Source organism: Balaenoptera physalus (assembly GCF_965194825.1).
Source record: "Balaenoptera physalus genome assembly, chromosome: 21".
Classification (NCBI taxonomy): Eukaryota; Metazoa; Chordata; class Mammalia; order Artiodactyla; family Balaenopteridae; genus Balaenoptera; species Balaenoptera physalus.
In genome coordinates, this window is record NC_138902.1 from 15,480,018 (window position 1) to 15,508,015 (window position 27,998).

The following is a 27,998-nucleotide window of genomic DNA, read 5'->3' on the forward strand; positions in this document are numbered from 1 at the left end:
TTAATTAATTAATTTATGGCTGTGTTGGGTCTTCGTTTCTGTGCTAGGGCTTTCTCTAGTTGTGGCAAGTGGGGGCCACTCTTCATCGCGGTGCGCGGGCCTCTCACTATCGCGGCCTCTCTTGTTGCGGAGCACAGGCTCCAGATGCGCAGGCTCAGTAGTTGTGGCTCACGGGCCCAGCTGTTCTGCGGCATGTGGGATCTTCCCAGACCAGGGCTCGAACCCGTGTCCCCTGCATTAGCAGGCAGATTCTCAACCACTGCGCCACCAGGGAAGCCCCCAAACAGGAACATTTGCCTGAGAGGCGGCAGGGCTGTTTGTAAGTACACTACACTGGTCCAGGGCTTTCCAGGAGGGAGGGGGCGTAAAGGACCCCAGTGCACATGGGTTGGAGAGTGAGCACACACACGGCTGCATCCCCCTCTTCCCCACACAGCCATGCATCTACTCCTGCATCGCCTCACTCTCCCGAGATGCAAATTTATGTAGAATGTATGAACATGGGTTTCCCTTCTATTGAAGGCTGCCTTGTGTCCATTACAGATCCTTTTCAACCATGACCAAATCTTTAACATTAGTGTGGTTGCCACTCAATAGAAACAATCAACCTTTCCAACGTTACCTGCCTCTAGTCTCCTGTACAAATCTGCATAGTGATCAGAATGGTCACTTTAGGCTCCCCAGACACGCCAAGTTTGTTCCCACCTCCTGGCCTTTACCGCACACAATTGTTCTGCATCGATTCTGCTTCTCTCTGTTCTGCCCAGCTCTGTCCTGTCTGCCTTCAAAGCCCACCTCCTCCTTGAAGCCCTTCCTGGAGCACCCCAGCCTGTAGTGCTCTGTCTTCATTTGGGACTTGGTCAGTACCTAAAGCTCTTATTACCCTCTCCCTTGGTCATCAATCATATGCTGCTCCTTTTAGACTTTTTTTTCTGAAAAGCTATTGTCATTTTCCTGTATAACCATCATTTTCTTATTTAACATTTCTATTACCCAATTAGATGATAATGTCTTAGCTATATTTCTATCTTTTCCAGAGCCAGACACATAGTAGGTGCCTAGTAAATGCTTGTCAAAAAAAAAAGAAGAAAAAGAATGAATCAAAGTTCCCACATGGGGTGTGGGTGTGGCTCTGGTGTGATCTTTCTTTTTTTTTTATTGAAGTTTAGTTGATTTACAATGTTGTGTTACTAGGAGTAGGGAATTAAGAGATACAAACTACTATGAATAAAATAAACAATAAGGATATATTATACAGCACAGGGAAATATAGCCATTTTGTTGTAATAACTTTCAGTGGAGTGTAATCTATAAAAAGATTGAACCTCTGTGTTGTACAGTGAAACTAATATAATATTGTAAATCAAATATACTAAATACAAAAACAATACCAGAAAACCAAAAAAAGAATGAATGAAAGTTCCCACATGGGGTGTGGGTGTGGCTCTGGTGTGATGGCTTTTTCTTTTTTTCAAATTGAAGTACAGTTGATTTACAGTGTTGTGTTAATTTCTGCTGTACAGCAAAGTGACTCGGTTATACATACATATATACATTCTTTTTTATATTCTTTTCCATTATGGTTTATCTCAGGATATTGAATATAGTTCCCCGTGCTCTACAGTAGGACCTTGTTGTTTATCCCTCTTATATATAATAGTTTGCTGGCTTTCTCTCTCTTGATTGCAAGACCATTCCCACCCCCAAGGGAAGGGAGAGTCTTGACTTGTGGGAACGCTGCCCATAAGATGTTTCCTCTTGTTTGGACGATGCTGGATATTAGGTAACTGTTGAGTGTCAGTAACAGCTCTGGAGCTCCCTGTACAGACCCTGAGATTCCCATGCCTATGATCACACAGACTATTGAGATTTTTATGGTAGTGCTTCTGACTGTGTCCTCTCCCTCTGTACCTTCCCCTCTCTCTACATCCCTGTATGCACCCCACATGTATTCTGTATTTAATTTAGAGCAGGGAGTTCCTTTGATTTTAATTCCATTTTCTTCCGAATGCACTGAGCGCTGCCCAGCCTGCCATCTTGCCTCTGCTTTGTGCGTCTCACCTCAAGGCCTCTTTGTGAATTTGTTTGATTTGTGGTTGTGGTTTGTAGCTGTCACGGATTTCTTTGTTGTTACCACTGCTGCTACTGTTTCCTTGCAGCTCGATTTTGAGCCGAGCGTTTGAGTAGTAAATATGGTTTACACCAACTCTGTTGGAAATAATGGCATTTATGTGCTGAAGTTATTTCCAAAACCTATGATGTGTGTATACAAATAGATCCACAGCAGGGCCCCTAGACCGGGGGGAACAGACTCAATAAAACCTTCGTGATAGAGTATAAACAGGTGTCTGAGACTAGGGCTAGGCCAGGCGGTTCAGAACAAAACTACCTTCCACCCCCGCTGTTGGCTCTGAGCGGAATCTGAACCATAAATGCTTTGCTTAACGCTGGGGGATGTAGGAGATATTTTTGTGATCATATTTATCCGCTAAATGTTCACTTACATTCTTTCATGCATCTCACATTGAACTTCTCACTTTTCTCTTCACCCACCCTCAATGGTTTTAAACCTTAATTGCCCTGGATTCTGGAATGGAAAAAAATGTGTCCAGAAACTATGGGCTTCTATATAGTAAAACTACTACTTAGTGCTAGCTGCCACCTAATGATTATGGCTGGGGGGCCGGGGGGGTGGACCTACACTGTTAAACTTTTAAATTCCCTTTTGTCTTGCTGCCCAAATCTAAATACTTTTGCTAATAGATAATTGCTCTTTTACTAAGAGATAAGCTTTCCCTATAAAAATGTATTTTGAAAACTTATTTTACACAGCAATGTTGTATCCACTGAAACTAACCTTTTACCAATAAAGCACTATTGTTTAGACATTAAAAAAAAAAAAAGAAACTATGGGCTTGGTCCATAAAATTGGCGGCCCTCTCTTCTCTTCCAAATGGCTGCTGGGTTGCGGGATCATATGGGGTGAACCGTTCTGAGCAATGCTCCCAAGCTCCATCTTGGGGTCGGTCGTAGTAATCCTGGTGCAGAGTAGGAACTAGAGAGAGAGTTGGGAACATTCAGAGGGGGAAGTTGGATTGCTCTTACCAGATGTGGCTCTGGCCTCCGAATTTGTGTAGTGTGGGTTTCCCTTGACTCTGCCCTCGGCTCTGGAGCTCTGGGGGCACCAGGCCTCGCATCTGACATGTGTCCGGAAGTGAAGGCTGCCCACCGACCCCAGGGGAAGGTCTGGATCGCCCAGAGGTCAGGATCCATCACGAAGACGCCTGCGCTCTCTGAGCTGAAGGCCGTGTGACAAAGGCACGGGGATTGGTGTTTCGGGTTGTTCTCCAACTTGTAAATGCCAAGCAGAAATCGTGTTGCAGTTCCTAAATGCCACATTTCGGCGTGTTTATTGCTCCCCCCCCCCAACGGAGAAAGATGGTGAATGAACTAATAATTCAGGAGCCGAGAACATGTTTATTTGATTTTTAGAGCTTTAACAAATACAGTGTGTACAAAACCCGGTGCCAACAGCATGCATAATTCCTCCAGGAACAGGCCTGATAGAAACACAGAGCTTGCAGTGCTTCAAAAACGGCAACCAATATTTACACATCTGAGTGACTAATTCTCTCCTCTTAGCAGGAGAACAATAGGCTGTAATAGTCAGGTACATTAACGCAGAGCGCGCCTGTCTGGTGACTTGGATATTTGACACGTAAACAAAGACGGGGGTGGGGAGAATGTAGGGGGGAGAAGTGGAGGCTTGTTATCTACCTGTGTAACCATATACCAAACAGCAGGTTACAAATGCGCTCAGAAAATGCTGACCCGATGCGGTTCTAGGGCCTCCCGTGCAGGATTGACACGTGACTTGCGGCGCTGCGGGAGTTCTGTCGCTGACCTCATTAGCGGCGCGTTTCCTGGCTTGTTAGCATCATATTTGTATAATTTACAGCACCTTCGTTTTTATGGAATGTGTTTCTCGTAGAGTGTAATGGCAGCAATATATTTAACCGATCGTCTTTAGGAATGCTTTTGCTGGAGGCGGCCTGCAGATATAAAGGGGCATTTTCTTCTCTCCTGCGTGGGCCTTTTCTTAAATTTTCTTTTTGGCTCGCTTGGCTGCCACGTGTGTGTGTGTGTGTGTGTGTGTGTGTGTTTTCCTGTGTGTGCGTATGTATGCACATATAAATATAGGTGTGCAAATGCCTGGAAGACGTTAAAGGGGTCCCTCAGGTGTGATTCTTTCTTGAAGGATTAACTTGGCTCCCTGGCTGTCTTCAAGGTCGGTGGACTGAGCAGACATTGAAGGAAGGCCTAGATGCCTTGCTATGAGAAGATGAATTTGCAAAATGGAATAGAGGGCCCAGGCGAGATTAGCTACTGGGGAACGATTGTTTTTATTTTTTAAATTTATTTATTTTTTGGCTGTGCCACATGGCATGTGGGATCTTAGTTCCCCGACCAGGGCTCGAACCCATGCCCCCTGCATTGGAAGTGCAGAGTCTTAACCACTTGGACCGCCAGGGAAGTCCCCAGGGAATGATTTTTTTTTTAGGATGGTATGAAGATGCTAAATTAGGGTGAGTTTTCAAGTCTTCATGACCTCCTGGAGGCTTTTGCATAAAACAACAGGATGGAAAAATGCAAAGTATATGTCATTCAGGGGCAGGTCCTCTCCCAAACGAATTCTTACCTTAGGAAAAATTAAAGTATGTGGGCAGAGATGTGTACCTTCTTTTCCTCTCTGACCTGTGTCAAAAAGAGAGAAATGGCTGGGACCAAATGTTTGAAGACCAAATGTGTCAACTTGGAGGTCGCTCAGGGGAACCTGGGACCAGGAGCCAGGAGAAGTTACCCCAGTGTCTGCCCCGCTGCTAACCATGACCTCAGGCAGATTGCTTTCCCAACTTAGCTCACAGCCTCCTCTACAAATTGAAGAGACTGGACTGGATCCTCTCTCTCTAGAGTTCGATGTTTCTAGGTTCCCCATCACTTGTCTAGTCTGTTCCTGAAGGCAGATAAAGCCAAGGCTGGGGTTCTCATCAACCAAATCATCCAAACTATGTTCTCGAGGGTTACCTGCAGTGACCCAGAAGAGGGAAACACAGCTCGCCAGGAACTGTCAATGTGTCCCACTTACATCTTCTGACAGGGGGCAGACAGGGTGAATAGACTAACAATTCAGAAACCAAGGACATGGTAGTGGGAGTTTGAGAGCTTTAGTAAACACTGGCGCCAGAGGGTGTCGAGCTGCATATTTCCTTCCCATAATCACTTCTTGGCCTCAAAGAGAAACTGACCTCAGGGGCAAGATAAATAGGTAGGCCCTGGACTTTGTCAACCCATGATAGAATCATAAGAAATTAAGTCTATTAATATGACCTGAGACCCAGGGACAAAGTTTATCCAACTGGCCAGTCAGGTTAGGGTCCTTGGTATTTCCTCCCTCACTCCATGGGCTATACCTCTTCTCACTGATTTGTGAGGATTTGGGTTCTTGATTTTGCTTAATAGATATGTCCCTAAAATACTGGAGTGGCTAGAGTCTGCAGTAATAATAACTCAAAATGTTAAAGGTATTTAGAGGCAACATTTCCATGTAAGTTTCTATTCAAACTTTGAATACACCAGACTTAACGGCTATTTGTAGGTACCTAGTAGTGAATCCTTTGGTAAAGAAAAATAATTCTTTTGTAAAGTCTGATTTGAACTTAACTGAATCCTGAAACAGTCATTGAACACCCATTAAGGACTGAGGATTCAGACAAAAATTGTATAACCTTCCTGCCTTCAAGGGGCTTTTATTCTAACTTTCTAATAGGGATTTGCCTATCTTTTGTATATGCATACTAATACGTATAATAAAATGTAGACACTTTCAACATCCAGCATCCACTAATTAGGGTGGCTTCAAAACTCTGCAAAATTTAGATCATTATTATAAATGTTTCTTCAAAAACTCTTATTAGTCGCGCTTGACTGATCTGGTGACCGGCTTGTCTAATGGGATGATAAAAAGGGATTGTGAACCTTGACTCAGATTAGTGGAACACCTGGGTGGTCGCATCAAAAAATCTTTCCCTTCTGTTAAAATAGAAGCCACATTTTTGTCCTTTTCTCTGCCTTCAGCTCTGCCACGTACTCCAGCTCATCCCATCATTTCTCACTTTCTTGTGATGTAGAACCATGACTTACATTCATGCTTTCCTTTACCTTTAGCATTTACGCATGTCCAAATCTCTTCCATCTTAAAAAATGCTGCCTCTGCCGTCATCTCTCGATTGGCCACCTCTTTCTTTCTCTTTCTAGCCACAACTTTCTGAATGTCCATGCTATGTATACTCGTCAATTCCGTTGCCTTTCAGTCCGCTTGGGCATGGCTTCTGCTCTCCTCCATGCCCTTGAAGCTTCTTCCCAAGGTCACCATTGAGCTCCAAGACACTAAGTCAAACAGATGCTTACCTTGAGTGCTTCCCCCCACCTGCCCCAGCATTGCCCACACTCCCTCTGCAACATCACAATCCCCTGGGGGCTGCTCACCTTTCTGGTTGCTTTATCAGCTTGGGTTTTGGTACCTGACCCTCCTGTTGGGGTCCTGAGAGTTTTGACCAAGTCTCTGCTTTCTCACCCTGTTTTCTCTCTTGGCCACAGCTTCAATAGACTTTTATGTTCAGAGGACTCTCCAGCTCTTCTGAGACTCTATCCAACTTTCTACCAGACAGCTCCACTCGGCTACACGGCTGTAGCAAACAGAACACACAATCCAGTGGCTCAAGTAAGATTGAAATTTATTTCTCTTTCACATCATGTCCAGAGTTTCCGGCCATTCCAGGGAGGGCAGGTGGTTCCATGATGTTGACTTAGTTGTCTTTCTATCCTGTGACTTCACCGTCTAGGGTAACTGTCCTCTTCCACAGGGTGACAATGTCTCAAAAGCACTGTGATCCAGCAGGCAGGAAGGGGGAAGAGGAAGCAGAGGGCAACCAGCTTCCTTTTCAGAAAGTGAGACAGTGGTTGTACACGGCACTGACACACCCAACTCACGTGGCCATGCCTCATCGCAAGCTAAGCTAAGGAATGTGGTGCTACATCCACCCACCATAGAATGATAAGAAACGAAGCAAATCAATTAACATGACCCGAGGCACAAGGACCAAGTTTATCCAAGTGACTGGTCAGATCCAGCTTCTTTGCACCTTCACCTCCCTCGCCCCCAACCACCCGAGTGACTATTGGGAGGGCAATTAGCAATGTCTGCCACAGAGACCTCAAACCTAACATCCCCGAAAGTCACCTTGTCATCTTCCCCTCACACCTGCTCCTTCTGCAATTTCCTCTCTCAGAAGGTATCATTGTCCGACCCAGTTGCTCCAACCAGAAACCAGGAATCATTCTTGACTTCCCTCTTCTCTCGTTGCCACACATCTAATCTTTAACTCTAGTCCTTTCTGTCTCTTAAATATATTTGATCCAGACACTTCTGTTTATCCCATTGCCACTAGCTTAGTGCAACAGACCATGATCTCTTTCTTGGACCATTGCGATAGGCTCTTAACTGGTCTTCAGATCTATTTCCCATTCCATGTCAACGTTACATATGAAAATGGAAATATGAAAATATTACTCACGCTGAAAATCCTTCAGTAGCTTTTCATGAACCCTAATTTGTAATGTGCTCTAAGAGATCAAGCGTGATGTGACCTCTGCCAGTGTCACCAGGCTGATCTCATGCTTCTCTGGTCTTGGTTCTCTCCAGTTCTGAAATATGGGATTTATTTCAGCTCCTGAAATCAGCTATGCTATCCCTTGATTCTGGTCTTTCTGACATACTACTCTCTTTGTTGGAGCACTCCTCCTGCTTCCTTCCATGCTTGGCTAAATATTTCTCCTTGGAGCTCAGTTTGGGGATGATTTTCTCAGTGGGGCCTTCCTCCTTTCTGCTCGGGCCCTCTCCTTGTTCTGGGCTCCTATGGCACCTTGTAATTCTTCTTTCCTAACACTAACCAAACCAATAATTAAATGGCTAGTATCTGGGTTTGTGATTATGTTGTAAGCTCCAAGAAGGCTGGGCTACCTTTATTGGATGAGTAAAACTAATGAAAGTATTCATCAAAAACATGCTATCTTCAAATAATTCCTTTACCCCTTCACCCACTACTCCTCTATGCAAAGCCTTTGTGTAAGGATGTCCTGCTTACCTATTGCAATAATGGCAACAGCAGCTTCTGCCTATGAAAATTATTAGGAATGTAAAGTGAAGGAAACAAATAGCAATAAATACAAATGATACAGAATATTTAATTATAATACTATTAGCTTACATTAGATACTATTTTATAATTTTAATGCTTTTGTTTATGTAAATTCATTTGAACCTTGCAAGACCCTGTTAGTTAGAGATGTCAGGTAAATTGTCCCCACTTTACAGGTGTGCAAATTGAGATTCTGTGAAGTTAAATGATTTAACTAGGGTCTTCCATTTAGAAAATAAAGGAGGCAGAGCTTGAGTCCAGATCCCTGACTGCAGAGCCGGGGCCCTGTCTGCTGTATTAGGCTGTGATGGAGATCATGAAACACAGCTATACATATCTCTAATTTCTTTGTCTGACATAAGCAGGCATTTGGTAATTATTTGTTGAACAGACAAATGCATGAGTAGATATACCAGTAGGTCTGGCAATGTGGCTAAGATTTAACACCAACATGTAGGTCAAAAATTATGGGGTAATAAATAGGAACAATAGAACATGTTATGCTGTACAGGAGAAAAGTGGAGTCTGTCTGAGAGACTAGATAATTGCTTTTAAGTGAATTCAACGATCACTTTGAATAACTATGTGGGTGTGGGAGGTCTGTATATACTCCTCACTAATCTTAAACCCACTAATGACAGGCTTGAAAAAGGAAATTTTATTGTAGCTCAGAATTTGATTGAAATGCAAGATATAAAATGTATGAATAATACCCAGCTTGACTCTCCTAGGCACAATAGGGACCAGAGGGCTGTTGGCTCTGTCATTGGCTTGAGGGAGCTTTAAATATTCCTCTGTCCAGGTTCCATTCTCTCCCCCACCCCTCTGAGCCATCTAAATGTATTCTTGGATTTATAAATCATAATGGAAAAGAATATAAAAAAAGAATTGTATATGTATGTATAATTGAGTCACTTTGCTGTACACCAGGAACTCACACGACATTGTAAATCAACTATACTTCAATTAAAAAAATGTATTCTTGGATCAAGTGGGTACCAGGTAGCTATTTACAGAACCTGTGCTCTAGGAGAACAGCTGGTGTGTCTTTCTCTGACATTTTGGGATGGATGGCAGCTCCATCAGGGGGAGGTGCTTTTCCTAACGGAAGACCTTAACTCTTGGCTAGTAAGAACTATCTTCAAGACCTATAATTCTGATGATTCCATAAGAGGAAGCATTTGCCTGATCTGAGGGTCTTGTATTATCTTTTGATTAGTTTTAGGGTTATCTCTAGGTATGTAAAATACCTAGGATAGTTTTTGGACATAATAGGTACTCAATAATTGGTGGTTATTGTGGAGATAAAGCAGTCAACTGCAAAGAAAGTAAGGAGACATGATGTTAAAACCCAGTGATGACACTTATTAGGTGGCAAAATAACTTTCTGATGGTGAGCAAGTTATTGAAACTTTCTGATCTTAAGTTTCTCCTCTGTAAAAAGAATAGTAGCTACTATGAGCCAGGTATTTCTTATCATTATGAAAACTTTGAATGCTCAGTTTATGGGTAAGTTAACTGAGGCTCATAGACATTAGGCAATTTGCACTGGGATGTGGTCATTTAGCCTGTGTCAAAGTGAACATTCAAACCCAGGCCTATCTAACACCTGATTATTTTTCCACTTCGTAGCACTGCTCATGTAAAATAGAGATGCCAAAACCATGAATCCTTGTAAAATTAGAGCCAGTGCATGGCATAAATTTGGTACTCAAAATAGTGTCGATTATTATTAATTACACCTCAGGTGATCAGAATAACCCTGTAATATGTTCACATTAATCAGAGTTGGAAGAACTTTGACATATACTAACCATTACGAGCCCTGGTTGAAATTCCCTGTTTGGCAGATGGTGGGTGCTCAATAAATGCTTGTTGACATATTAAAGATCCAGTAATGTCTGCATTTATAGTTGAATTCTGTCCCTTCCTCATCCCCACCACAAACACTCCTGTTTCACCTTTGAAAGTTTGGGGAAGTTCTGTGAAATGCAGTACGACAAGGAACTATGAGGGATGGCTTTATCGAAACAGCTGGCTTTTTTTTCCTCTCAAAATACATTGGGAGAGTTCTACCTCTGGTATGGCCAAGTAGGCTTCTATCAGACTAACCTTCTACAAACGGACAATAGCCATAAACCCTGGACAAAAAACAAAACAAAACAAAACAACAACAACAACAACGAAACCAGCCTCCTGAAGGCACAATTGACACTTGGAAGGAGGGAATAGGATGGGATAAGCCTCCCATTTATTATGGCCGTTGGTTGCAATCAGCGTCACAGGGCGCAACTAAAGCACCTACAGAAAACCTGAAGTCTTTATGGCCTAAAGAACTAGATGACAGAGTTTTGGGCAACCACAGCTGCTAAATATAAACTCCACTCAGATCTCTGGGTCAAGCATGCATGGGGTAGAATCCAAGCAGCTCAGCTAAAAATAGCAGAACTGAACTGAGATTTGAGCTGCCACCCAAGAGATAGAATTTGCGATTTGAGTCCAAGCAATTTTATTGCCTTAATTGTTATTATAGCAACAACAATAATAGCAACTTACCACTCTTCAGCAGAATGTAACAAAATTCAGAGTACCCACAACACGACATTCACAACATCCAGAATATAATCTGAAACTACTAAGCACAGAAAGAGCTATAAAAATGTGGCCTATTTTCAAGAGAAAAATGCCATCAATGAAGACAGACATCTACTTGACCCAAATGTTGGAATTAGTAGATAAGGATTTTAAAGTAGTTATTATAACTATACTCATTACCTGAGAGAAAATATGCTTGAAATAAATGAAAAAACATAAAATTTCAGTGGAAAAATTTAGAAAATTTAAAAAGGAACAAATAGAAGTAAAAAGTAAAATGTCTGAAGTCAAATTCATGGAATAGACTTAAAAACAGAATGGAGATAGAGTCAGTGAATTTGAAGACAGATCAATATAAATTATTCAATCTTAAGAACAGAGAGGAAAAAACAAACCAAAAGAGTGGAACTTCAGGTACCTGTGAGACATCAAAATATCTAATATATTTTTGATTAGAGTTTCAAAAGAAGAGAGAGAACAGTGCAGAAGAAATATTTGAAACAATAATGAGCAAATATATTCCAAATTCAATAAAAGACACATTGATACATTCAAGAATCTCAGCAAACCCCAAACAGGATAAATATGAAGAAAACCATGACTTGGCCCATCATAGTCAAATTATGAAAAACCAAAGGATTAAGAGACAATCTTGAAAGCAGATAGAGAAAGAGGACTCATTATATACAGGGAGACAGTGACTTGGTGAAGGCAAGAAAATAATGGAAGATCATCTTTATAGAGTGGTTAAAAAACCCAACAAAATCCTGTCCACCCAAATTTATATTCAGTGGAAATACCTTCCAAGAATGAAAGCAAAACAAAGGCATTTTTAGCTCAATGAGAATTAGGTGAGTTCATCACCTGCTGACCCACACTATACCAAATGCTTAAGGAAGTTCTTTAGATTGAAAGGAAATAATACCAGATGGAAAAGTGAATCTTCAGGAAGGAATGAAGGGCATAAAATGGTAAGTAGCTGTCCAGCTAGGACCAAGCAGTTGCCTCTGGAGTGCATCTCTGATTGGTTCTCATCCATTTGATGTGTGCAGAAGCCCTGCAATGTGCTTCCAGAACTGGCCCATAAGAAAACCTCCCATGGATAAACCTCCATGTTTTTTCCCTTTCAGACCTGACGCAGAAGAGCAAAGGGAGTTAGAAGCCATGTATTGAAGGTGGTGGAGCCACAAGGTGGAAGGATGCTGGGCCCCTCAATCACTGCTTGGAGGAGCAGGACCCCACACAATAGGGAGGCCATTCTAGACTTAGTCTAAGTGAGAAACAGACTTCTATTGTGTTGGGGCTATCATATATTTTGGGGTTTATTTTTAAAGCATTACCTTAATTCATTTAGAAAACTCAAGTTACACAAAGCGTCTCATCTATGTTATCTGTCATACGGTAGTGTTAAATAAATAAATGTGCCCTTCTGCTTGTCAAAAATATTTTTATCAGGTTGGATGAGACGAGTCAACATCATTCTTGCTTAGGCTGTATTTTTGTCACCTATGCATGTGACTCTCCTTTTCTAAAGAAACCAAGCTGTTAGTAATACTAACCTCCCCCTCTGCAGTCACTGAGGAATAAGTTAAGTTCTAAGCAGTAATGGGGAAGCATCTGGCTAAGGGCAGTGCAGAAATATTAGATGATAACCGGATAGGTAGGTGAAACTAAATTAAACTCAAAGCCAAATCTTTCCTTAAAGCAGCAAATGTTCTTGGGCCATGATCAGACAAAGAGCCCAGCATGTTTGTGGAGACGCTCTTTTCCCTGAGAAGTCTTCCCGGTAAGTGTCCTCATCACTGTCTATGGGAGAGGTCTGTCAGTCATTTGACAAGGAAGGATGGTCTTCGGCCTTTGGCCATGATGTCAGTGCCGGCTTAGAACTGGGGGTGGAGGACCACAGGGCACAGTCTCAAAACCCAAACCCTGCAATCCCTTTGGTGTGGGGACTCGGGCCAGGAAGAAACAGCGGCCTCTGCAGCCCATCCAGGCCGAGGCTTAAGTGTGGTGTGTGGATGGGATGTTTCCACACTCACCGCTGTCTTTCTGGACCCTGGCATGACCCTGGCCAGCCCCCCACTGACCCTCTCTCCCCTGGACATACCAGAGTGGGTTCTACGGTCCCCGGGACTAGGCCTGCTCCTACCCCAGCACACAAGGTGCTCAGGGCCAGGCCTCTGAGAACTTGGAATCCAACTTGGCAGAAGCCAAATGACGGCCAGGCTCTGAGTGGATCCTGGAGTGGGTGCAGGTTGCGAAGAGGAACAGAGAAGTGGAGATCTCTCTGGTACAAGAAGACCCAGGTGCTAGGCATGAGAGAAAGAAGGGGAAGGAGGAATGGACTGCTGAGGATGGTGCAGGGGACGAATCTATCTGGGGTGAAGGGTGGGGATGAGGAACATGGGGCCTGTGATGGCCAAGGCACGGGGAGCCAGTCCAGAGGGCCTGGCAGAGAAGTTCCACATCAGACAAAGGATGGGGATGCTTCCCACGCCCAGCCCGGGAAGAGCACCTCTGAGCTTCTTTCCCAGCTGGACCAACTCCCACCTCCCGAGGGATGCTGGGGGTGGATCCCCGCTGAGTGGTCCCTGGCTCCAGCCCCCCTTCCCGGAGCCTGGTCCAGCAGGTCAACACCTCCCAAGGATGGCAGCCTGGCCTTCTAGTCAGCGCGGCACACTTTCCTCCAGCTTCACTCAGCTCATCTTCCCCTTCAGTTCAGCTCAGCCGCTCTTCCAGCCCCTCCTCTGCTTACAGGCCAGCATAGACCCTCTCCCCAGGCAGGAAGGAGGCTGGGGTTCAGGTGGCCTCCTCTCTGCCCCTGTTTCCCAGCAGAGCACTTTCTCTCCTGCTTCCAGTCCTCGCAATAGAGCCTGCCCGGCCTCCCCCATCTCTCCCATGATTGGACCAGCCCATCACACACTCGGTAGTCTCCCGTTCCAGTGGGCCCATTAGTTCAGTCCTGACCAAGAGAACTCAGAGCTTCACCCACGCCTCCTTGTTCCCGCTCACTCTGCTGCACCACGTTGCTTTTGTTACCCGAAGTCTCTCTCTCCCTCTCTCTCTATTTCCCTTTACAAATGGCTTTGCAGCAGCCCTGGGAGTGCACGGCTGCACCGATAACGTCTCCATGGTTCCTTGTTAGCTGTACTCTAAGCAGAAAAGTGACTTGGCTTGACAATGTAATTTACATCGCTGTATAAAACTATCTGTGGAAGCCAAGCTAATTTGTGCCAGATTAGGCTATTTGTCTCAGCCACTGTCTAGCCGCACAATCTATCAGAGGGCTGTTTTCAAATATCGCTCTTCAAGCGTGCCCTTGAGAGGCAGAAATTGATTGGGATCTTAGAGAGCAAAATTACAGCAATAACTTAAAAGAAACAATAATTACTGAATCATACCAGTGTCAGCACTCTGCAAAACACGAAATAGCCATCAAACCCCAATCCAATATATTCCGAAGCGAATTTATTGAATGGAAAAAGCAGTTGAGTGAGGGTTTTTCGGCGCCCCCTCCCCTTCCCCCGTACATATGGTTATCTCAAAACCGCAAGTGAACGAGTCGATAACTCTTGTCATTGACTGCTCCATTTTCTCCGAGTCGGGGGCGATCCATTAGCTGCCTCTGCTGCACCCTCTCCCTCGCCTCCTCTCTCCTTTTCCATCGCCTCTATTCATTTGCTGGTCTCTGCTCTTCAAGCAAACAAACATGTATAACTAATCATTTGTTAAAATGCAGAGGGCCCCTCATAAATCTCCACAGCTGAAATACTTTAATGGGTAATTAATTGATCCTGTTCCAGAGGAGTAATAAGATAATAAATTAGACAATATTTCACTCAGTCGTGTCAGGCTCCTAGCTAATGGCTCTGTAGGGCTCAGCTGAAGGATAATATATTAGCCAGAAATTAACTGCTAAGAGCTTTCTGCAGAGAAATCCGCTGACAAGTGAGTCACGCCGGACTGGGGTGGTGGCGATCTCGGTGAAAGTGAACCTGGGCTTGGGGGGGCGGGGAAGGGGCGGGGTTATGTTCCAGACCCAAGAGAGCTTGACGTGTAGTGCTGCGAGCATGCCCACTGACCTATGACCCTTTCTTGGCACTCCTGGTGGGTTCCTAGGAAGCTGTCAGCTCATGTACTTGTGAGCTCTTGAATAGTCTTCGCCCATGAGTCACTGGACTCGTTGAGTTTTCATGGGTTTTGCCCACTCTTGACCAGTATGGCCACAGAACACCCGTAGCCACCGGCTCCATCAGTTGCTCCCTAAGCAAGTGTGCAGATACAGAATGAACCTTTGTGGGAAAGAGACCCACACTCTGTCACAAACAAGGGTTTCACAAAAATTAAGAAGGAAAAAGAGTAGGGAGAGAAGGCGTGAATTCCATTTTTTAATGGGTAGGAAATATTTCTTCCAGGGTACGATGGAGAACAGCTCTTGGTTTTATTAAGGAAGTCAGGCAGGGTGATGACAATTAATAGCCAAGATAAGAACTTAGACTTGGAAGGTTGGGTGGGCCTTTGCTGGAGGACATGGGAAGTCAGTTTCCCCATATAGGAAGGGTATGGAGTAGGAGTGGGTGGTTGGAGGGGAACTCAGTATATAGTGAAGCACTGGGGCTATAAGGTCATTTGAACCATTTGAACTCTCGCCTGCTGTTCACTAGCTGTGTGACCTTGTCTAGGTTACTTCACTACTCTGAGCTTTGGTTTGCTCACCAGTAAAACAGTGGTAGGATGAATAAGTGAAATACGCACGAGAAGCTTCTAGTTCTGTATCTCACCCCCAGGAGGTGCTGCCTTAATGTTGGTTATGATATGGTGGGCAGCGGGGAAGGTTATTATTGACAAGTGAAGCAGATGGCAGCCAAGGAAATGAGAGGAGGTGGCAGTGGGAGACAGTGGGCTGCTCCTGTTGGTCCAGAATAAGGACCATATCACCCCCACCCTAAGGATGGTCCAAACTGATGCGTACTCACTTTCTGCCAGACGACTCCTGATTGCTATGGGAAATGTGGGTGGGTCCATCTTCTGAGTCATGGTGAATACGGCAGTGTGGGTTGAAGGCATAACAGAGCTTGATTACTTATTTATTTATTTATTTATTTAATTTATTTATTTTTGGCTGTGTTGGGTCTTCGTTTCTGTGCGAGGGCTTTCTCTAGTTGTGGTGAGCGGGGACCACTCTTCATCGCGGTGCGCGGGCCTCTCACTATCGCGGCCTCTCTTGTTGCGGAGCACAGGCTCCAGACGCGCAGGCTCAGTAATTGTGGCTCACGGGCCCAGTTGCTCTGCGGCATGTGGGATCTTCCCAGACCAGGGCTTGAATCCGTGTCCCCCGCATTGGCAGGCAGATTCTCAACCACTGTGCCACCAGGGAAGCCCCAGAGCTTGATTGTTTAAATGAGAAAATGCAGGCAAAACACACAGCCTGTGCTGGCCATCATGATCAGTGGTGGTGTTATCGAGTCCAAGCTCTAACTGCTGGCTGCACGACAGGACAATAAATGGAGAGACGAGTCGTTAGGGCAAGGAATAGTGGCTTTATTCAGAAAGCAAGCAGACCAAGAAGATGGTGGTCTAGTGTCCCAAAGAACCATCCTACTCGAGTTAGAATTCAGGCTTCTCTTACGCAAAAAGGGAAGGGGGTGTGGTTGGTTGTTGCAGACCTCTTGGGGTCAGAATCCTTTGTTCTTGCAGCTGTCCGAGTAGGTTGGGTCACTGAAGTTCCTGTAAACCTCCAGCAAGACAAATGTTATTCTCTGTTGTGCAATTTTTTATCTCTATATGAATGGAAAAGTGTTACACCTTTAAAGGTCAGAGCCTTGAGAATGGGCTATCTTGTATATTTCAGGTAATTAGCAACATACTTGTAGCAAAAGCAATAGAACACAAAGGTTAAAGTAAAAGAAACAGATCCAGTATGGAGTCAGCTTTGTTCTTCCCTGTTACAGCAGTGGTATTGGTATCCCTTGCCTGGGTCTCCCTGCACTGCATCTTCCTGGATGGTGGTCAGCATGGGGCAGTGCTCAGAAGACAAGGCCTTGCATGGTCCCTGATGGGCTCAGGGCAGCTGGAACCACCTTGGGCAGCCCCAGTGCTGTTCACCTTTGGAGGGAGGCGTTGGGCCTCTCCCAGGACCTAGAGCTTGGAGGGGACACAGGCAGAACAGGTTCAGCTGGAAACTGCACTCTGTGTAAAAGCAGGCGTTTCCCCAAGTAGAAATGGCAGACTAAGTCAACTCACATGGCGAGAGTCCATTAACTGACATTTATTTTAAAAATAAACATGTGCTCATTCATCCTCTGTTCCTTTATGTGGAATGGCTTCCTGGCTTCGGGCAGCCTGGGCTCCTCCCAGTTCCCTACCAAGGCCTAGTTCTTTGTACCTTTGACCTCAGAGCTGGAAGAGAAGTTGATGTCACCTGGTCCGCCCTCTGTTCCAGATTACTCATGCCCGGTCTGGGATTGCACGGGCCCAGGGAATGGCTGAACTTATTTCTGGGCTCAGTGGGACAGCATTTTAGATCCTAGGTGACCTTTATACGACCCTTAAGCCTTCTCTTTTTTTCAGGCCAAACTTGCCCAGTTCTGTGGACCATTATGTGTGTGCCATTTCCCCTTGTTTTTATTGCGAAATAGAGTAAGTAAAAAGAGAAGTACCCCCGCACATACATGCAGCTTGAATAATAATTATCAAGCGAACACCCACAGATGGCTGAAACTTGGGTTACTGTCTCTGGTGCTACCGCCCTAATCAGAACTCGCTCTCCCTCTGGAGTAACTACCCTGACTTCTGTGAAAGCCATCTCCTCCCTTTTCGTCATAGAATTATAATTTATTCATTTATTTATTCCCAAACCCTAGGGTTTAGTTTTGCCAACTTGAAATCTTGACGTGGAGGAAATCAGACTGTATGTACTCTTTTGCGCCTTCATTATGGTGATGAGATTCACCCATGTGAATCTTGTTGCCATAGCTTGTTCATTTTTCTTTGTATACATTTTATGTGTATCTATGGATATAATTTTATTGATGTACAATCATTTACTGATGATGCCAGTATATGGATATACTGTAATTTACTTGTTTGTTCTGTCAAGGACAGACTTTTGAGCTGTTTCTGGTTTGGGGTCATGACAAACAAACAGGGCAGCAATGGGCATTTATCTCAGGACACACGGGTATGTGTATCACTGGGATACTGACTTAGAAGTGGAATGCTGCATCACAGGGTGGGCACATCTCCAACTTTACCCAACTAGTGTCCAAAATGATCGTCTTAGGTCACAACACAATCAAGAGGTGCGCTTGTTCCTGTGGGGGACTCAAAGGTGGGTTGCAGGCATCCCCCTTCCAGAAATTCTTTCTGCCCAGCTCGGCCACTTTGGGGTCAGCTCCACACAGAGCTGTTCTTGCCCTAGAACACACCCTCCCGGGACCACCCGGATCTGATGACCATTGGGTGGGGACCAAAGGCGTGGCCAGGCTGATGGGCTCCACAGCCCTGTGTTAGAGGCTGGTCCCTCATAAACTCCTGCCACACCAGGCTCCAGCTCAGAGCCGCTTCCGGAGCACCCCGTCTGTGCGTGCGCCTACAACTCTTCCTCCTTGGCCAGCATTTCCTATCGACAGACTTAAAATTTTGCCAATCTGGTCACTTAAGGATCTCTCATTGTGCTTGCGGCGTGCGTTTCCTCTGTTCAAATTTCAGAAATCAGATTTATTGAGGTGTAATCTACATACAATAAAGTTCCTCCTTGTGAAGTGTACAGTTGGATGACTGTTGACAACTGTATACCGTCATGTATTCACAACCAAGATATAGAGCGTTTCCATCACTCCAAAGTTCCCTCAGGCCCCTCTGTGGTCAGTTCTTCACCCCATCACCCACCCCATCACTCATCTGTTTCTGTCATTATAGGTTTGCCTTTTCCAGATATTCAGTACATGGAATCATCCGGAAAAGACTCTTTTTGTGTCTGGCTTCTTTTACTTAGCAGAATGCTTTTGAGAGCATCGTGCTGTTGGATGTATCAGTAGTTTGTTCCTTTTTACTGCTGCATAGTATTCTGTTGTATGAATATAACCCAATTGATCCATTCTCCTGTTGAAGGGCATTTGGAATGTTTCCAGTTTGGGGCAATTACGAATAAAGCTCTTGAAATGTATTAGTAGAAGTCTCTTTGTGGATGTAGGCTTTTATTTCTCTTGGACAAATATGTAGGAGTGGCACTGCTGGGTCGTAGGGTAGGTGTAATTTTGACTTTAGAAGAAACCACCGAGGAGTTTTGCAAAGTGTTTTTTCCAGTATACACTTTACATACCAGGGGTCTGTGAGAGTTCTGGTTGCTTCCCACCCTCGCCAACACTTGGTATATTCTGTCCTTTTAATCTGAGCTATTCTAGTGTGTGTGATGATACTGTATTTTAATTTATATTTCCCTGGTGGTCAATGATGTTGAGCATCTTTTAACATGCTTATTGGTCATTTCTATGTTGACTTTGGTAAAGCTTCTGTTTAAATCTTTTACCTATTAAAAAAATTTAGTTGTTTTCTTACAAGGGAGTTGTTAAGTGTTCTTTGTATATTCTGGACAGATTCTTAACAGATACGTGTTTTGCAAATACTTTCTCCCAGTCCGTAGCTAATATTTTATTTTCATAAGTGTATCTTTTGGAGAGAAGCTTTTAATTTTGATGAAGTCCAGTTTATCAATTTTTTAATAGTTTGAGCTTTTTGTACCCTATCTAAAATATTTTTTTGCCTACCTGAAATCACAAAGATTTTTCTTATGTTTTCTTCTCGAGGTTTTATAGTTTTAGCTTGTCATTGTGCATTAGTTTGTATTTTGCTGATTTGTAGTGAGAATGAACACTTTTTCATAAGTTTGTTTGCCATATGAATTTCCTATTTTGTGAATAGCCTTTTCCCTATTTTTCTATAAAGTTGTCTTTATTTTATTGGTTTGTAGGAATTTTTATATATTCTGGAGAGTGTCTTTTGTTAGGTTTATTCATTATTTATATCTCCCCCCACTCTGTGACCTGCCTTTTCAGTATCTTTATGGTGTCATTTGATGAATAGAAGTCCTTAATATTAAGGGATTTTGAATTTATGTTTTATTTCCTTTATGATTAGTGCTTTATGGCTCCCACTTAAGAAATTCTTTTCTACTCTGAGGTCACATTTTATTCTATATCAGAAGTTCTGAACTTTCTCAGTTCATGGTTCATTTTAATGTCTCAGTTATTTTTTCATTGTATGCTTAAGTCAAAAGAATACCCAACACTTCCGTTTATTAGGTAGTTAGGTCCAAACAACTTACCAAGCGTTTATATTCTAGCTACTTTGTAGTCATTTGAAAAGATAATACACATATAAAGAAGAGATAATGTATTTTTCATTTTTAAATAATTGCAATCACTTACTAAGGGGACATGTGAGCCTGTTTGGCATTGCCCAACTTCTCAAACCTCGGAATAAGGTTTCCTGTTTCATACTGATTTTTAGGGAGCATTTGCTTTTAATTACGGCAACTGCTGACAACTCAGATTGGCAAAGATATGATGCCATTGAAGGGACTGTAGCTTGATCTAATGTTGAAACCATCTAGAGCTGGTCATTTGTACAGTGTCAAGTATACCTGTGTTTCCCTCAAAAAGGTAAATATCCCATGGCACCACTGTGAGTTTGATGCAGTGTCCTAGGGCACCTTTGTGAGTAGTTTGGGACCCACGGTTCCATATCTTGATTGAAAATCTCTATTGTTTTGCTTTTCATAGTTAGGTCTTTAGTCCCTCCTGATTCGGTTTTTGTGTATGGTGTGAGTGAGAGATCCAATTCAACTTTTTCCAAATGGATACGCAGTTACTTCACATCATCTGTTGACAAATCCTGCCCAATGATCTGCAGTGGCACCTCTGTCTTAGGTCAAGCAACCGTATACATGGAGGTCTCTTCTGTAGCATTATTATATTATCTTAATTACTATAGATTTATAATGTCTTGCTGTCTGGTAGAGCTGGTTCTCCTACCTTTTATTCCTCTACTAGAGTATTTTGCTTAATCTTGGCCTTTTGCATCTCCATATGAATTTTAGAATCAACTTATCAAGTTCCAAAAAAAAATCCTCTTGGAGGTTTTATTTCAATAGCACCAAATCTACAAAAATCAAAAACAAAAACACCCCCCCCACACACACAAACAAAAAAAAACCCCACAAAAAACTTTGGGGAGTATTTAAAACTTTACAATATTGAGTCTTATAGTTAATGAATATTGTATAACTCTGTTTATTTAGGTCTTCTTTGATGTTTTTTAACAAAGTTTTATAATTCTCCCCATAAAGGCTTATTTTTAGGTATTTTGTTGTAAATTGTATCTTTTAAAATATTTCATTTCCTGTTTTCTGGAACATAGGGATACTCAAAAATTTTTTCTTGTCTTTCTAAATTTTTTCTTAATTTTTAATTAATTTTTTTATTGAGGTATAGTTGATTTACCATATTATGCTAGTTTCAGATGTAAAACAAAGTGATTTGGTTATACATATATATGTATATACCTATATTCCTTTTTTTCTTTTTCTTTTTTATCTTTTGTTGAAGTATAGTTGACTTACAGTGTTGTATTACTTTCTGCTGTACAGCAGAGTGATTCAGTTATACATTATATATATTCTTTTTCATATTCTTTTTCTTCTTGATTATGTTTTTCAATTAGTATTTCTTGGAAGCGTATGAACTCTCATTCTTTTTAATGATTGCATTATACCTATTATCAGTTATATATTAACTTCTCTTTTCTTGGCTAACATTTAGGTTATTTCTAGTTTTTTTTTTAAATTTTTTGTTTGTTGTATTTACCATTAAGGAGCCATGTTTCAAAACACATTCTTGTTCACAAACATTTGCATCACACAAATGTGTATATTTAGGACACATTCTTAGAAATGGGATTTCAGCTATTGATGGGTAATGCCAGATTGCCCTCCATTGAGTCCATACCTACATTCCCAAACAGTGTATGATGCACCTGTATTCACCGCTTGTTATAGTTTGAGCTGTTTTTTGTTTTTTTTTAAATTGGGGTATAGTTGCTTTACAATGTTGTGTTAGTTTCTTCTATACAGCAAAGTGAATCAGCTATATGTATACACATATCCCCTCTTTTTTGGATTTCCTTCTCATTTAGGTCACCACAGAACACTGAGTAGAGTTCCCTGGGCTATACAGCAGGTTCTCACTAGTTACGTATTTTATACATAGTAGTGTATATATGTCAATCCCAATCTCCCAATTCGTCCCACCCTCCCCCTTGGTGTCCATATGTTTGTTCTCTATCTCTATTCTTTTTTGATTCTTTTCCATTATAGTTATTACAAGATATTGAATATAGTTCCCTGTGCTATACAGTAAATCCTTGTTGTTTATCTATTTTATAGATGGTATCAAAAAATTGTTTTTGTAATTTCAAACTTACAGACAAGTTGTACGATCTCCCATATATCTTTAAACCAGATTCCCCATTGTTTACATTTTGCCCTGTTTGCTTTATCAAATAAAATACACACATATTTTAAAATATGTATGTGTGTATGTATATATATACATATACATATGGTCAAAAATTATTGCATTAAGCTACAATCCAATGATATTGTATTCACATTCTTGTGGTAGACATGAAAGTATGCTGCATAGATCCCCCTATCATTTTCTGAAGTGTATTGAGCCTTGATTTTTGGCCCTGTATATAGTCTATCTTGGTGAATGTTTTGTGTGGCCTTTGAAATATTATGCCATCATTGAGTGGAGTGTTCTATAAATGAAAATTAGGTGAAGATGGTTGATAGTGTCGTTCAGATCTTCTATATTTTTAGTATTTTGTTTAGTTGTTTTATAGTTAGGGAATGGTATTAACCTTCAATTATCATGACTATGTCTACTTCTTTCTTTATTTTGTCAGTTTTCACTTCATGTAGCTTGAAATTCTGTATTAAGTGCATAGGGATTATGATTGTCATGTCTTCCTGATAATTTATCTTTTAATCATTGTGAAAAATCACTCTATTTCTGGTAATGCTTCTTCTCTTGAAATCCATTCGTTTGGTATTAATATAGCCTTTTCAGCTTCCTTATGATTAGTGTTTGCAATAGTACATCTTTTTCTGTCATCTTACTTTCAACCCATCTGTGTCTTTTGATTTACAATACATCTCTTATGCACAGCAGATAGTAGGATCTTGGTTTTAAAATCCAGTCTGACAATCTCTGCTTTTTAATTGGAGTGTTTAGTCAATTAACATGTAATGTAATTATTGATATGGTTTGATTTAGATCTACCATTTTGACACTTGTTTTCTATTTACCCCTTCTGCTTTTTCTTTCCTTTTTTTCTCCTTTTTTGCTTTCCTTTGTGAAAATCAGTCAAATCTCCCTTCCTTCATCCCTTCTTCCCTTCCTTCCTTCCTTCCTTCTTCTCTCCCTCTCTCCCTCCCTTATTCCCTTCCTCCTTCCCTTTCTTCCTGACTCCCTCCCCCAGCTTTATTTCTTTTGGATTCTTAAGAGATACCATTTGCATTATTTTTTAGAGGTTTCTCTAAGGATTACAAAATGCCTCCTCAACTTATCAAAGTATCTTTAGAATTAATATTTTATCACTTCACATAAAATTTAAGGATCTTGCAAGAATACAGGTCTACTAACTCTCTCTCCTGAATCCTTTGTGCTATTGATGTTTTATATATTACATCTATATATGTTAAGAATTTTACAATAGAGTGTCATAATTTTTCTGAAACAATTATATGCCTTCAAAAGAAATTGAAAGAGAGAAACAAAATATAGTCTTTTATATTTGCCCACAGTAAACCACTTGGTGCTTTTTATTCTTTCTTCCCAGTAAAACCAAATTTCCATCTGTTATCATTTCCCTCCAATCTGAAGAACTTCTTTTTGCATTTTTGTAGTTCAGGTTCATTGCTGATTAATTCTTTTTCAGTTTTTTTTGTTGTTGTTGTTCTAAAAATGTCTGTATATCATCATCACTTTCAAAAATATATTTTCATTTGTTATAGAATTCTGGGATAATTTTTTTTTTCATTTTGACCCTTTAAAGATGTCTTTCCATGGTCTTCTGGCTTTCAGTGTTTTTTATTTGAAACTCAGCCATAAGTCCTATTGTTAGTTCTCTGTATGTCATATATATATATATATATATATATATCTACACATGCACATATATATGAAATTTATTTTATTTTTTGGCTGCATCGGATCTTAGTTGCAGCGCGCAGGATCTTTGCTGAGGCATGAGGGATCTTTCATTGCGGTGCACGGACTTTTTATTGTGGCATGCGGGCTTCTCTCTAGTTGTGGTGTGCAGGCTCGAGAGCACGTGGGCTCTGTAGTTTATGGCACACAGCCTCTCTAGTTGAGGCCTGAGAGCTCAGTAGTTGTGGTGCGCAGGCTTAGTTGCCCTGCGGCATGTGGGATCTTAGTTCCCCGACCAAGGATCGAACCTGTGTCCCCTGCATTGTAAGGTGAATTGTTTACCACTGGACCACCATGGAAGTCCCTCTGTATGTAATATATTATTTTTTTTGATTACTTTCAAGATTATCTATTTATCACCAGTTTTCAACATTTTTACTATAATTTACCTCTGTGTAATTTTTCACCCTATTTATCCTTCCTAGGATTTGCTGACCTCTTTAGATGTACAGGTTTGTTTTTCACGTGAATTTGGAAATTTTTTGACTGTATGTCTCTAAATATTTATTCTTCCCTGGTTTTTCTCTCCTTGCCTTCTGGGACACTAATTACATGTATATTAGACGTCTTGATATTGTCCTGAAGGTTACTGAGGTTCTGTTCCTTTCTCAAAAACATTTTATTTTTTTCCCTTCAGGTTGGATGCTTTCTAACGATTTATCACTAAGCTCACTGACCTTATCTTCTCCTGTCTCCAGTATGCTGTTAAGGCTATCTAGTCATCTTTTCATTTCTGATATTATAATTTTTAATTAAAATTTTTCCATTTGGTTCTTTTCTATAGTTTTTATTTCTCTACTGAGATTTCTATCTGTTTTTTTTCATTATGGCATTAGCTACTTAAAGACTTTGAACATATTTATAATGGTTTCTTTAAGTTCTTGTCTGCTAATGCTAACATCTGGGTCATCTAGACATTGGTTTATATAGACAATATTTTTCTTCCTTGACTCTAGGTCACATTTTTTTGTTTGTTTGTTTATTCTCACCCTCACTCCCCCCCCTTCTAATAATTTTTAAAAAATTGTAAACTAGACTTTGTTGATGATACATTGTAAAGACTTTGGATTCTGTTATCTTCCTTTGAAGAATGTTTATTTTTGTCCTAGCAAGTAGTTTACTTGGGCTGGGCTCAAAATCCAAACTGTTTCCCCCAGGGCAGGCAAGAGTTGAAATCTTGGCTCATTCTTTCAGCCTGACAGCTATTGTTTCCCATTGATTTCCTTAGAATCGCTCCCATACATGTGCCATTCAAGGGTTGGTCAAGGATTTGGGTGGAATTATATGTAGATTTGGAGGATCTCTTATACCTTACTTTTTCTTTTTCAAGATTTCTCCTCTTACTATTCAGCTCCTCTGAAAGTCCATTTCCTGACTCCTGAAGCCAGTAAGTCAGAAGCTTTCTGTTTGACATCTAGATGTCTCATGCATTGTGGACAATAGAGTATCCTTGGGCAAAAACAGACCCAAGGGAGTTCCCTTCCTTCAAAATTTGACTCTTCTGGGGCTTCGCTGGTGGCACAGTGGTTAAGAATCTGCCTGCCAATGCAGGGAACACGGGTTCGAGCCCTGATCCGGGAAGATCCCACATGCCACGGGGCAACTAAGCCCGTGCATCACAACTACTGAGCCTGCGCTCTAGATCCTGCGAGCCACAACTACTGAAGCCCGTGTGCCACAACTACTGAAGCCTGTGCACCTAGAGTCTGTGCTGCGCAGCAAGAGAAGCCACCGCAATGAGAAGCCCATGCACCACAACGAAGAGTAGCCACAGCTTGCTGCAAATAAAAACCCACACACAGCAACGAAGACCCAACGCAGCCAAAAATAAATAAAATAAAATAAATTTATTAAAAAAAAAAGATTTGACTCTTTTAAGCAGACTCACAGATTTAGAGAACAAACTAGTGGTTACCAGTGGAGGTGGGGAGGGGCAAGATAGGAATGGGGGAGTGGGAGGTACAAACTATTGGGTATAAGATAGGCTCAATGATGTACTGTACAACATGGGGAATAGAGCCAATATTTTGTAATAACTGTAAATGGAAAGTAACTTTAAAAAATCATACATATATATAAAAAATTTGACTATCAGTTTCTGATTGTTTTTGGTCGCCCTCTAGTACCCTCAAGTAGTTGGTTTAAAAAATATTGTATAAGTATTATCTGTGAGAGTGTTAGTCCAATACAAATGGCTGTCTAATCTCAGAGTGGTTTCTACGATTGATTTTTTTTTTTTAATAAATTTATTTATTTATTTATTTATTTATTTTTGGCTGTGTTGGGTCTTCGTTTCTGTGCGAGGGCTTTCTCTAGTTGCGGCGAGCGGGGGCCACTCTTCATCGCGGTGCGCGGGCCTCTCACTATCGCGGCCTCTCTTGTTGCGGAGCACAGGCTCCAGACGCGCAGGCTCAGTAGTTGTGGCTCACGGGCCTAGTTGCTCCGCGGCATGTGGGATCCTCCCAGACCAGGGCTCGAACCCATGTCCCCTGCGTTGGCAGGCAGATTCTCAACCACTGCGCCACCAGGGAAGCCCCACTACGATTGATTTTTGTATGTTGATCATATAAAAAGGGATTAAAATTTTTTTTAATTAATTCTAAGAATTCATCTGTAGATTCTTCTAGATTTTTTATGTACACAATTATTAGCTGCATATAGTGACCCTACAGTTTCTTCTTTTCCATTAAATATCCCTTTTATTTCCATATTTGGCCTTACTGTATTGGCTGGCACCTCTAGTACAATGTTGAAATAAAATGGTTATGGAAGAATCTTTTATTTGGTTCATATCTCAAAGGGAAAGTTTTCAAAGTCCACCCTTAAGTACTATATTATATTATTTATATTTTTAAATAAATAAACTCTTTAAATAAATTACTTCTATTCCTTATGAATGGACATTAAATTTTATCAAGTACATTTTTCTCTGTCTATTGAGATGTTTGAATGTTGTTTTCTTTAATATGTTAATGTGTTGAATTACACTAATTGGTTTTCTAACATTTAATCAACTTTGCGTCCTTGGAATAAATCCAGTTTGGTAAGATTTATTATCCTTTTTAATATATTGCTTGATTCATTATACTAGTATTTTGTTTAGAATGTTTGCGCCTATGTGCATGAATGCAATAGAAGGATAATTTTTCTTGTGTGCTATCTTGTTGAGTTTGATATAAAGGTTATGCTAGCTTCATATAATGAGTTAGGAAGAGGTTGTGTATGATTGGAATTATTTTTTCCTTGACTAATTGGTTAAACCTGCTGATGAGACCATCTGGGTTTTTAGGCTACTTTGTAGAAAGATTTTTGATTTCTGCTTAAATTTATTTAATCGTCAGAACATACAGGTTTTCTATTTTTCTTGTATCCATTTTAGTAAGCTCTTTTTGTACTGGTTATTAAGCTGCTGCCTTTTCTTTCGAAGACACCATTGTAGTTTCTGCTCTGTGATGCCAGTGCTAGGACTTGATTCTGCAAACAACCTTCCCCCTCTGTCATCTGGGTTCCTGTTAAGTTCTGCAGTAGGGAATTCTGGAAGGAGATTGGGAGACAGGAGGAAAGAAGGGACTTCACTTTCTTATTTACTTCCGTACTATCAGCAAAGCTCAGCAAGAGCATCTTACCTTGAAGGCAGCGTCACTGTGACCCTGCAGAGGTACCATCAGCAGCTGAGCAAGGTCAGCAGCCAACCTCACCTGAGGTCTAAGTCCCAGCTGTCTGAGTTCCTCTTACAAATGCAGAAGGAACCAGCAGCATCCAAGTATGCCCTCTTCTCAGTAGCATGAGCCCCAGCTTCTTGGGGGTCCTACTTTAAGCTTCTAGGTCTGAAAACCTCAGCGTCTTTCCTCTTCTCCAGCCTTAGCTGTGT

General features: G+C 41.6%; 1 long non-coding RNA gene across 1 annotated transcript; it reads right to left on the reverse strand.

Moving 5' to 3' along the window:
- Positions 1 to 26,363, reverse strand: LOC309651563. Its single transcript, XR_014258241.1, has 2 exons — positions 20,590 to 26,363; positions 1 to 20,298 (listed from the first exon to the last, which is right to left on the reverse strand). It is a non-coding gene; the product is annotated as an uncharacterized lncRNA (long non-coding RNA).
- Positions 26,364 to 27,998: the final 1,635 nt, after the last annotated feature.